The following is a 12,787-nucleotide window of genomic DNA, read 5'->3' as shown; positions in this document are numbered from 1 at the left end:
GTGCCTTAGGCTATCATTAGAATCTTTTTGTGTGTGGAAGTATTAAGTCCATAAATATGAAAATAAGCCTGTAATTGACCCATGGACTGAATTTATTTCCATTAGATTCTTCTGCTAGTATAAAAAGCACAAACTGGAAGAGTGATATTTATGTGCATATGAAGCTCCCCAGCTCTGATGGTATATCATATATTTGATAACAAGGTTATGCTCTTAAAGGGACTACTCAGCAAGAGAGGGTGGGGAAAACAGGTGTCTTATTTTAGTTTTGAAAGCAAAATTGGGTACAGCCATAAAATACATACACAGCACATACCATTATTTTGATTAATCGGACTGCTAGAGAACAGCTCATAATGAAAGCTGATCAGCACATCCCAATCAGTCTCATTAGGTTCCTCTGCAGACACCTGGAGAAAGGCAGCCAGCAGAGGGTACTTTGAAGGCAAGAGGAGCTGAGTGATCTACCACGGAAAACACCGGGGTTGCCACACCTGCTTGTGTGCTGTAATGGAGCTTTACGGCACGCGGGGAGGCTTCTCAGCTAAATGGGACATAAAGCTCAGCTGCCTTCTGGGGAGGCCGTGTGCTGTGCCCTATGCATCATGCGTAATATTCCAGTTGTTTCCTCTGTTTGTGGCCACAGCTGTAGTTCTGCTGAGCTGCTACATAAAGTTTTCCAGGGATGCTGTTGGTTTTTTCCTTCTGGATTTTTCCACCTTCCCACTGTGTGAAGGGACCATATGGCACAGCTATTACATCAGGACCTGCAGGCAATTCCCACTCAGGCAGTATACCAGATCAGGGCTGCATGTCGAAGAAGAAAATGAAGGAGGGAGGGAGGGGAGAAGGTGGGCGAGATTAGTTCCAAGAACAAAAATCACAGAATATTCAGGGCTTGTGTCGTGAGACAGGCATCTCCCCCTCGCCCCCATGAGCTCTGTTATTGTCTGCCACAGCTCCTCTCTCCAGGATGTGGGTACACTTTGTCACCAAGGTCAGCTTTGCAGCTCACAGGCTCCTCAGTGCCCTGGCCTTGCTCAGGGAGTGACTTTGGGCAGCCTCCTTCCTCTGGCTGCCTTTGGGAAGGTTTGTGGAAAGGCATGGCATGGAAGGGATATATGTGTTCCTAGATAATTTACACCTCCATTAACTCCCAGTCTCTCATTTTTTTCCTCATATGCCAGGGACTGACCAATAATATAGGCCAAAATGTAATAATATAATTAAACGAAATATAATTGAGATATTGAGGTTTTGTTTGTCTGACTTCAATCTAAATTTGTATCAAGGGGGTTAAAAGTGGAGAGGTCTTTCAACAGCCTTCCCATTTGTTTCTCCTAGTAGCTGCAGCGACCATTATTAGCACTGCTTTGAATTAATGGTCAATTGTCCTATCATAGTTTAAGAAATATGATGGGCTGTGAGGCCAATCCCAAATAAGATTTTGAGTACACAACACATCTAATTAAAAAGAAAGGAATTAAATAGTGGCAAATAAAATTGGTACCTTATCTCTAGCCAGTGCTGCAAAAAAGTAGACAGGAGTCTTGATCTTAAAGCTCTTCCTCCTTTGAGCAGGAGTTCTCTGTGGTACAGGTTATAAGGATGACCCTACAAGAATTACCAGGAATATCGTTATGTCCTTGGCCATGTGTTTGTCTCAAAGTGAGACTTCCTTGATGTTATGTGGGTTCTCATTACTTCACAGGGAAAAGTGTCTGTGTACTCACATCTGCATGTAGTACACGTTTCTTCTCCATGGGTGCAGTCCATTCACAAATAATGTTCAACCAGTATTGAGAGGGAGGAGCACCTTCAGCATTGCTGGCTTTTTGCACTTCTTGCCAGATAAACAGTAAGATTGTAAGATTATAAGATTGGCTGGATGTTGACAGCATCTTTTTTATTTTTAAATGCTATGTGGTATTGTGATCAAGTATAAGGAAATCACTGCTCCATACAGACCTCTGAAACCAGAACACAACACCCGACCTCACCATTGCAAACACAGTAACAATCTGCCTGCCACCAGTGGGCTTCAACCACACCCATCAGCAGCCCCAGCATTGGAGCCCTCTCAATTCCACATCAGGGCAGGGTGTGATGGAACAACAGGCTCCTGCTGGCTGGGTGGGTGCGCTCCTGGCCAGAGTGGGCAGCTGAACATCCAGACCTGTAACCAGGCACGGGGTTGTGGGAATATAGATGGTGTGTGAACAACCTCCACAAAGTTCTTGTGGATGTTCAAGCTGTCAGAGCAAAGTGGCTTGTTAGTACACAGCAAACTTCTGGTTTTGTTGACAGTCACAATTTCATTGCAAAATTTGCAATACCTGGCACTGTTATTCATGTCCTAGTGCCTGCAGCCAGGTGATTAGGGAAGACACACGTGTAAGTAAAGTTTCTCGCCCTTAGATTTGCTGATAGAAGTTTTAAGATGTCACCCTAAAGCTTAGTTGCAGTGAGGAAAATCAGTCACACAGTTATTGCCAGGCATTTGTTGGTTACCTATTTTCAAACTCATGTTTCAATTCTTAATGGTCCTACATTGGTCTCAGTTCATCATGCTGGAGTTATTTGGTTATAACCAAATAACCATCCAAATGGTTATTTGGATGTAGTACAGCCAGCATTACAAGAGGGACACCAAGGGGATAAGAGCAGCAAGCAGTCTTCAAGAAACAAGCAGCAAAATCAGTGGAGTCAAGACATTCCCTTTTATTGGTTACATCCAAGGGAAAAGGGGTTCACAAAGATGTTCCAAAGCTGCTGGAAGGTCTCCAGCACTTAAACCACAGCAGAGACAGTGGCACACTTCTGGGCAGGGGGAGAAGCCAGGGGAAGACTCACCTGCAGTCAGCAAGGGGAAAGGGCAAGAGCATCACAGCTTTTGTGCAGTCCTTATGGTGGGGGAAGGGACATGCCCTCTCAGTGCCTGCCAGAAACAGGGTGCGAGGAGAAGCCACAAGTGGTTTTCTGGGTCACTCTGCATTGCTCTTCTGAGACTGCTGATGGAGGACAAGAACAAGAATGGAAGCTGGAGTGGTCTGTACATAGTTAGCTTTCTACAGCAAGGGGCACCATGTTTAGCACAGAGTGGAAGAAGTAGCCACAGAACTCCCATTAACAATAACACGATTGCATATGTGAGCTCTATTCACTGTACTGAAAATTTACCCCTAAGGGTCCACATAAATTTGAGCTGTTGACCGTGTGAAATGTTCTTTTATGGGCAATAAGGACACTGAGAGGCAGATACATGTTTTCCTAAGCTCTGGCCACATACCAGTATTTGTCTGCATAATTCTTCCATTTTTCTTCCCATATTCTTCATACAATGCACACATTTCTTATAGAGAGCAGGCAAAAAATGGTTTTAACAACAGCATACTTTGTTATTAAATTAGGCCTTGGAACTATAATTCCCCATCTCTGTATTTTGATGAGAAACCCTCTACAATGTTATCAAACTAATATATTGTAGCAAATTTTATATCTTCTGTCTCTGCCATGTATAATATGAACTGTATGAGAAAGAGCTAACTTGCTAGAGAAATTTTTTTTTTCTCTCTATTTCTAAGAAACAAACAGTTTACTGGCAGGTCGAGTATTCATGCTGCTGAATCTTACCTTTTATTTGATTATGTAAATGGAGAGGGTCTATACTCTGGTTCATCTTGGCAAAATTTAATTTGTAGTTGATGCCTAAAACTTTTGAAACCACCCCCACAAGATTAGCAATTGTCAATAATGCTATGTATTCTCACTCCCTCTCTTTCTCTACCACTTTCTTTCTTTTCTTTTCTCTCCCCCCGCCTTTTTTTTTTTTTTCCTTGTGATGTTATCAGGCTGTCTTTCAAATAACTAGAGCAGAATTTTGCAAAGGAGGTATATATCCTCTCAGCAGACACGTTCAGCATTTTGAACTCTAGGATCGTAAACAATGGACATGAGTATATTTTAAAATGAAACTTGGAGTAATTTATCTTAATTTAAAACTGACTATTCCTGCTCCAGCTCTTTTTTCTTTTCTCTTGGAATACTGCACATATAAATCTTCAGACAATCTCCTGGTAATTCATATTAATACACTTGGGGAAATGGTTTGGATTCAAAACAAATGTTCTCACAAATGTAGTTATCTCATCCTCATAATTTCCTAGATCTTCAAATCCAGCTGGTTTAACTGTTTAACACCAGGAAGCAGTAATGGATTTTCCTTGCAATGCTTGGGAGTGGCTGTCTGGACCCAGAGAGGAGAGTTGTCTTCCTGCATCTACCTGAACTCCACCAAAGGGACCCATAGTGGTGCCTGCAGGCATGGGAAGAGTGGCAATGGCAGGAGTTACAGCAGGGCTTCACAGGACACTTGGGATTTGCTTATCTCGTGGGGTTATTCCTTTCAGTAGCCCCAGGCAGATGCATTGTAGTAGCAGAGGGGACAGGTAGTGAAGAGTTAGGGAGCCTAAACCCATGCTGCAGCAAGCCTGACCTCCTAAAAGAGCAATTTTCAGTTTCCTTGACTAACACCCTTCTTGTTTCCCTTGCAGTCTTTTTTTCCTGTTTGTCTTCACCCGGGAGGAAAATAATGCAGAATGTGTTTCTTCTTGCTAAGACAACTCGTGGTGCACTAGATAAGCTGACCACACATCTGCAGTTGCTGAGCAGGATATCTGTTTTATCCTGAACCTGGAGAGGAGTTTGGAAAGCATCAGCCTGCGTTTATTTATTTTGCTTTTCCTTCCACAACTTGCACTGTTCTGTCCATAATGAACCCAGAAATCACATGCTCTGGAACAGTGCAACAACGAGGTGTGCACACAATCTCATTCTGTATAAACCCTTTTACTTGAAAATTAAACTTTAATTGAAAAATAGGTCTCTAAAGAAATCCCCAGCCAGTGTCTGCCCAATTACAGCAATGTAGCTGTTACAATGGAAAGCTGTTAATGTTAGCTGCAGTCCATGTGGTATGTGGAATATGTTTCAGATTTAACATCAGCATTCAAGGCCATGGCTATGTTTTGATGCTCCAAGCAGGAGATTTTATGCATTTAACATCAATTTTATGCATTATAGATCTTGCTGTACCTGAGCAAGGAAGTAACCATATGATTCTGTGTTATTCATTCTGAATTAACTGTGAACAAAATATTTGCATCAACTATTCATACAGTGACTGCTTTTGTTATGTGTCTCTGGGAAGCAACTAAGTGACTCGGTGTCTTATTTGATTGGCTTTTAAGCAGAAGGCTTTACAGGTACTACAAGCCACGAAAAGAAAGCGCTTGGTCTGGTAGCCGCATTGACTCCCTGACAAAACCCCACATTACTGCTCACATCAGTGTGGTGGAGGCAGCTTCATCTGTGATCTCTTGTTTGTCTCTTGAGCGAAATGAAGCTAACATGCTGAGAGCTGTCTTCGGCTAGTCACACTTTGGCATGTATGTGCGGGTTGTTTTTGTGGTCATAAAATTTTGAGTGATGTAGAGCAGCAAGTGTGTTAGAATGATACCTGATAACAATGCTGCATCTTTACGATGTGTCAGGCACTGTCTGATAAATCCTCTTGCTTTCCTTTCTCTTCCTCAGGATGTTTTAACTTCCAGAGGAAACACTGATTTTTAATGTAGAGGTGGGGGTGCAACCACTCAGCATATGCCAGGAGCAATGTCATACCCCGAATTAAAGCAATCCATAAGGTAAGCAGGGGCTGTAGCAACATGGGAGCTTTTCAAAACAACCGTAGGCACCTTTTTTACATTTTGCTATTTCCAGGCCAGTTGGAAATTAAAAAAAAAAATAAATTTGAAAACAATTTAGTCATCAGCACCTGGATGTTCATGGCACTTCCCACCCTCACCCCCCTGAAATTTGGTAAGATTTTAATGTGCACATTTAGAGAGCTCCATCACTGCAGCTCTGAAGTGGCTGTTACAATATTGATGTTGTTTTACGCAGTCAGTTGTAAGTTATAGACCAAAGGAAAGGTTTAGGGCAAGATATAAAAACAGGATGTAACTGAGTGATTTAGAAGGAAGAAGGGAGGAACTTCCAGGAAATGGCTTTGCTTTGCCCCTTTGTAGGAGCAAAAGGAGGCAAAGACTGAGTCCAAAGGTGAAGACCAGAGCAGGAGAAATATGAGTGGGTCAGAAAGTAGGCACATTTTTGATCAGAAGGGTTGTGAAAACATTGTCCACAATTAGTTTGGGGCCACAGAGATTGTTTTTCAAAGCTGCTCATTCTGTGAAGAAAACCAGTTGCCACAGTGTGCAAGCGACCTGCTAGATGGATGAATGGAAAACAGCTCAGTGATGGTGATGCAGGATCACAGAAATAACCTTGCTTCCTGCTATGGGTAGAAGGACGTGTTCAGGTACAATCACAGTTTAGGGAATGAGTAAATTGGGCTATCCCTCAGCTCTGCTGTTTATTTCTGGGAAATTCATCAGTTTCTCATTCTTTCCTATTCACAACAAGCAAAAGCCTCCCTTGTGCTCACACCGGCGGAACGCTTTGCGGCTTTAATGCCATGCTAATGCTCTGCTGTATGCTGCAGCAGGTCCACTTGCAGTGGTCACAGCTTCCTTTTGGCTTACAAGGACATGAAAGCAAAACATTGCCTGAGCCTTTTCAGTAAGATGAGTCTCACAGACAAAGAGCCAGCATGGGAGTCACCTTAGGCACAATGCCCCAACCCCTTTTTTGTATGCTTGGAGGTGTTTTGGAGTAATGTGTTCCTCTCTGTTGATTCCTTCTTCTAGAAGATAGGCAGGAATGCTTTTTTCAGAGGGAAGTGACAAAGAAAACTGTTATACTTTCTTTTCCAAAGTACTTTTGAAAGGGTTCTTTCTTAATGCTGAGGTGTGTGCTTTTAGAACTTTGGCGTTTTAGATGTACAAGAGCAGAACAGGTCCTTTCATTGGGAGGGAGGTCATGATTGCTCGGGAAGTGCAAAGGCTGTTTCTTCCACACCATGTCTGCAGTGCTCTCGGAATGTCAGAAGTGGAGCTGAGTGTATCTGGAGTTTTCCAGCCATCCACATATGCACTTAGATGCTGCTGACTTGTCTCTCATCTTCCCCCTCCATATTCCTGCCAAGCGGAAATGTCTTGCAGTTGTCTCATCCATGGATCAGTCCATGCTGTAGGTTTCCAGCACAAAGCAATCTGTGACAGGCTGTGCGGTGCGATCACTGCAGGCAGCCTGACTTCACATTAAATGCAATTCTTTCCATAATTCTTGTTGCTTATTAACGCGTTGGAGGCCTGATCCTGATTCCTTTGAAGGCAATGACACAGCTCCCACTGAACATCGCGGGAGGCGAAGGGCAGCCTTTGCTGCTTGACAAAAACAAAACGTTATGGTACTGGAGTTGCTTGCGAAACATCAATACAGCGGTCCTTAAAAGTGGCATTCTCTTCTTCCCCCTAATTTTCTCTTTTTAAAGCTATACCTCCTAATTACTGTGAACTTAAAAAAATATCTGTGGAGCTGTTCTTTCCTGGGTCTGCATTTTGCAAGCCTGGCACGTGGCCCCCAAGCACCGCAGCTGGCCAGGTGGTGCCTCCGTGGTCAATGGCTGCGCGTGGAGCCTGGCTGAGATCCACATCTCCTGCCTTCCCTGGTGCTACCACGAGAGAGCTGCACCTCTGCCCTCGCTCCTCGGCCTCCCTTTCATCCCTCAGTACCCCCAGCCCTCCTTTGCACCCTGGGATTTGCTTTTTGGGTGGGCAGCCTGCCTGCCGGGTGTTGCAGTCACCTCCTGCAGGCAGAACTGGGGCTGTAGCTTGAGCGAGCCCGCAGCCCCGAAAGCTGCCTGCCTGCCTCGCTTGGGTTTCAGCCTGCCACCACCTCACCTATCGAGCTAAATTTCCCATTACAACTTGAATTTAAATATTCTAATAAATTTGTTTTAGAAACTCTTACAGCTCCCTTGTGCCATTTGCAGGGAAACACTCTCTGGGTTTTTTTCTGGGAGATGGAGATTTCTTTGTGCTTGGGGTGACTGATTGAATTTTACCTGCGCTAAATTATATTTGCACATTCTAGTAATTGCAAAGGGCCACACAGAGAAACAAAGCATTGACTGCCGTTGTACTGGGATTTCCCAGATGTATAATTTCAAATTGATATGAAAAAAACCCTTGCAATGCATTAATAATAGCAGAAAATGTAACTTGGTTGGCCAACGGTGAACAGAGGCTTTTTTTCCTGAGCTGCAAAACAAGCTATAGACCTCAGGTGACTAGCATTTATTGTTAGAATGGGTTTTCTATCGCATTCCTTCTGAAATATGAAATAAAGATTTATACTGAGCAACTTTGTTGTATATAACGGATCTGGATCATACATGGGAAGCAGTGTGGGTTTCTTTTTTTTTTTTTTTTTTAAGTGAAAGCAAAAGGCTTTTGTCTAATTTAAAGGTACTTTTTGGTTATTCAGTCTTCTGGCAGGTCACCTGTCCTTTTTCTACGGCTCAATATTATCTCATGGTTGGAATAATGACATTGAAAAAGAAATCTTTGGCAAATAGCACATACTTTTCAAGACATGTCAGAGTGAACCAAGAATGAGAGGGAATGATACTCAATGAAGATACCAGTGGGGTACTCATATATTAATAAAGCTTGCAAATTAGCTTTTTAAAGGTGTAGGCTTTTAAAAAAGTGTTGGTTTTCCCAGTCTCCACAAAATCAAAGGTGACAAAAAGCCCAATAATAATAATAATAATAACAGTAATAATAATAATAATAGTAATGATGCTGCATCTAATACATGTTATAATAAAGTGTTAGATGCATACAGCTCTGTCTGGCTAACTGTAAGGTTGTCTCTCATAGGCCTGGAACATACATGTATGTTGAACATAAATAATTCACTGAAATTATGCCAGGGGAAGAAGGTGCTGGCTTGGACTGAAATGGACAAAAATTATGAGCATATAGGTCTGAAGAGGAGCCTCAATGTCTGGCCAAGCAGCGGTGGTGCTTTCTAAAGGAAGAAAGGCAGTAACAAACCCTAGCCTTGGGATATCACTGCTTTGGGGATTGGATTTGCACCCTGGTGTGGCCAGTCTCTGTCCTCCATGGAGCACACTACGAGCAGCTGCTTAACATCTCCTTTATGGGCATTCCCGGTGCGTATTGCCAGCCTGCATCACATCACTGCATTCCTCCCTGGAGTTTACAAAGCCAACACTGCAGCCTGGCTGATGGGATGTTTTTTCAGACAGGACCCTGTCTGAAAGGCTGCTCCAAAGGGTGTTACTGCTCCTGCCAGCTGCAGATTTCCAAAGGTGGCCACTGCTGGGCAGCAGGTCTCAGGGGCTGATTGCTGCTGCTGCTCTAGTGCAGCCAGGACTGAGCTCGATCTCCATTTCTCAGGAAGGGTATGCTCTGTTCTCTTGAGCTGTGTTGCATTTTTCTAGCACAATACTACCAGAAGCAATAACAAAACTCTATTATCACCCCCATTTTTAATGCTGTGAGCAATTTTAACTGGAAGCCACCTCCTTGTCTGTGCATTATAAGCACTTCTGCCTTTCCACTCAAACGCTGGGAGTACACAGCTCAACTATTGCTGCCTTCATGCTTTTGCAAATTTTAATGCATTATTAATAATTTTGTAACATATTTCTTCAAGCTTTTTAGCAGAAAATGTTATTTCAGTGCTGCCTCTGATAAGAGTCTTAGTCACCATGTGCACTATTTCCAAGCTACCACACAACCTGAGCTTTTAATTTGTTCCCCCTGTACAAACACAGGAAGGACCTTCTGAGAATAATATTCCTCATTATCTGATTGCTTTTGTGAATCGTTTCCTGCGTTTCTAGGTATGCTTATCATCATATCATAGACAGTACAGATGGGAGACCTATTAACTAATCTAGTGCACGCTCCCCCTCTTACCCTCATGATGAGACATCATTTAATTTGTGGAACATATTCCTGTCCAGATAAATCCATATTTGTGCTTTGGAAAAAAAAAATTAAAAAAAAAAAATAAACAATGCCAGGAAAAAAAAAAAAAAAAAAAACCAAAAAAATCCCCACCAAAAGAAATGTTTCCATAATTGCTGAAGAGAACAATCTGTCACTTGTCTCAGGTCACCTCTGCCTATCCACAAATCCCTTTGCAAAAGCAGGGTCCAGAAAGGTGACCAAGGGAGATGCTGGGTGGAGTAAGAGAGTCTTGCTCCCTCTCTTGCTTTTGCTGTAGGGTGCATGAGTAAAAAGACCCAATTAGCTGAAAATTGGTAGCAGGTAAATGATCCTTACTGTGGGCCCAGAAGCTGCCAGATGATGGTGTAAGGAGAAGCTGAGACGTAGTCGCAAAAGGATCTGGGAAGAAAAGGAGATTGACAATTTTTGACTGAAAACGTGTTTGTTGAAAAATAGTGAGCTGACAAAACTGAAATACTTCAGAATAACATTTCAACTTTTTCAGAATGTCCTGATTTTTCATAAAAAACGTGAAATAGAAAATGCCTATATAATTTTCTGCAAGTGTTAACATTTTTTCAATTGACAAATCAATTTTTTCTCTCAATTTTATAATTGGATCCTATTTTATTTCCACCAAAATTCTGAAGAGGTAAAAACAGAAAAAGTGTGTGGGAGGAAACGATGCTGGCACTTTTTTTCCTCCTTTTTTTTTAATACATTCTTTCTGGGAAAAAAAAAAAAAGATAAAAAGATGGGGAGTATAATTATTGCCTCATGCTCTCCCCCAGGAAAAAGAAAAAAAGAAAAGCTTTGTACCTTTATATTTCAAAATGTTATGTTCAGACACTGCATAAAGATGCTCAAGCAGGACTAAAACATTTTGTTTCTTTTTAATACCACGTATTCATGCACATATTGGTATGTATTATATGTAATCTAATAAGTATATGCAGTCCTTAATAATGGCAGAGACAAATTGCCTCATGAATGGTTGTTCATACCCCATCTTCTTTTGAACAGGAGTGAAGAGGATTTCGTCTGCCCTCCTCAGAAAGTGAGGGGAGGCAAAAATGCCCCAGTGCCCTGGGGCTGCCTGCAGGGTGCCCAGTGGGGCTGGGGGGGACAGCCACCTCTGTGAGCCCACTGCCTGGGAGTGGCCAGTCTCAGACTGGCTGAAAAGATCATTCCGTGGGGTTGGGGTGGTATTTATGTCATTCAGGCAGTTACCAGGGTGAGAGTCCATCTCCCTGTCTGTACTGTGTGTGAGCTGAGGCAGTGTCAGGAGGAGGGCAGTGGGATGGCTTGGTTGAGATGGCAGCGCTTTTGCTGCACTGGTTGCTGTTGCTTGGTAAGGAAGCAAAACAGGATTAAAAAAATGAATACTGGTGAAGTCTGGCCACTCAGTTCTTCACAAGAGAGGATTCCTTCTTAGGGCCAGTGCTGCAACATCTTCAAGTCACTACAGGGAGAAAAAAACCTGTCATTTTTAAGGTGTATTTTTCTTTCTGGAAGCTTCAGAGTTCCTTATTTCAGACAAATGAACCATTTTAACAACCTGGTGCATGAGCCTGCAGATTCTCTACATGGTGGCCACAGAGGCGATGAAAGGAAAGGGTGCTGGGCGATCACTGTGTTTCTCCAGCTCTGAGCATTTTGTCACATCTATTCTGCTCCAGTGTATCAGTTTTTGTAGTCAGGGGACAAAGGAGAACTGTCAGTCTCAGATAACTGGCTTTGCTATATCCTAAAGGCTAGTGCCCATTTTATTCTGTCTTCTCTGTAGCTCAAAAGCCCACCTGCAGACCTTTTCCTGTTCTCTGCTGACATCTCTGGAGAAGAGCAGCCCTTGTGCTGTTTCCCTTGTGGATGTGATTCCTGCTCGCTCATTACCAGTGCAGAACCCATTTCCACACCCCATGTCCATTCTGCCAGCCTGGCATGGGCAGCCTGGTCACAGGTCAGCCAAGGCCAGGGTTATCCCCATGGGGCCTGGGCATTGCCAGGGCAGTGGGGAGCGGGTGGCCCTGGCAGGAGCACCCCAGGATGGGGCAGTGGGTGGCTGCCAGCTCCAGCAGGGCCATGGCATGGTGGGGACACGGGAAGCAGCTTGGTACAAAGCAGAGGGGTGGAAGGAGGCAGGCAGTGCTCCAAGGGAAATCTCCCATTAACCAAGAAATTCTTTGTTGTGAAATAGCATTTCCCCAACTCGGCCAGATGCAGACGGTAGACAAAATGATATCTGTAAAACGATATTCATCTCTGGTGATGGCTTCTTCTAGGTCAGGGAAAAAACTGAGTATTGCAAGGATAAAGGGAGGACAAGGGGGAAAGAGAAGGGAAAACAGTACCAGTAGTGAGGTTTAGCCTGCAAATCTCTGTGGCTGGCAGTGACTACTGCAGCTACAGCTACAGTGAGAATACATTGCACTTTTTTTGTTGACTTTTCAGTTTTTTAATTACCAGCAAGTTGGTAATGGCATGCAGAATCAGATTCTGCTTCCTTTCACACTCCAGACACTCATGTTTTGACCACAGGGCCATAAAATTATCAAAGGAAAATATTATTGGCTGTAACCACCTCAGTAATATTTTTACAACTCCTGATTGACCACAAATCTATATTTAATAAGAAAAACAAAGCAAACACACACCCCATTCACTTAAGCTAGTGCTATACATTTAACTGGGGAAATGCATTCACTTTATAGGGAGGCAGGAATTGCAGACCGTGCCTAGGAAAATATGCTTATTATATCCATGACTGGAAAAAATATAAATTTTCCTTTTTAGGTATTTTCATAAGTTGTCTCAGGCTTTATCAGCTCAACTGGCCTCCT

This window comes from Pyrgilauda ruficollis, unplaced genomic scaffold (assembly GCF_017590135.1).
Source record: "Pyrgilauda ruficollis isolate IOZ18807 unplaced genomic scaffold, ASM1759013v1 scaffold68, whole genome shotgun sequence".
Classification (NCBI taxonomy): domain Eukaryota; kingdom Metazoa; phylum Chordata; class Aves; order Passeriformes; family Passeridae; genus Pyrgilauda; species Pyrgilauda ruficollis.
This window is presented reverse-complemented; position numbering follows the sequence as displayed.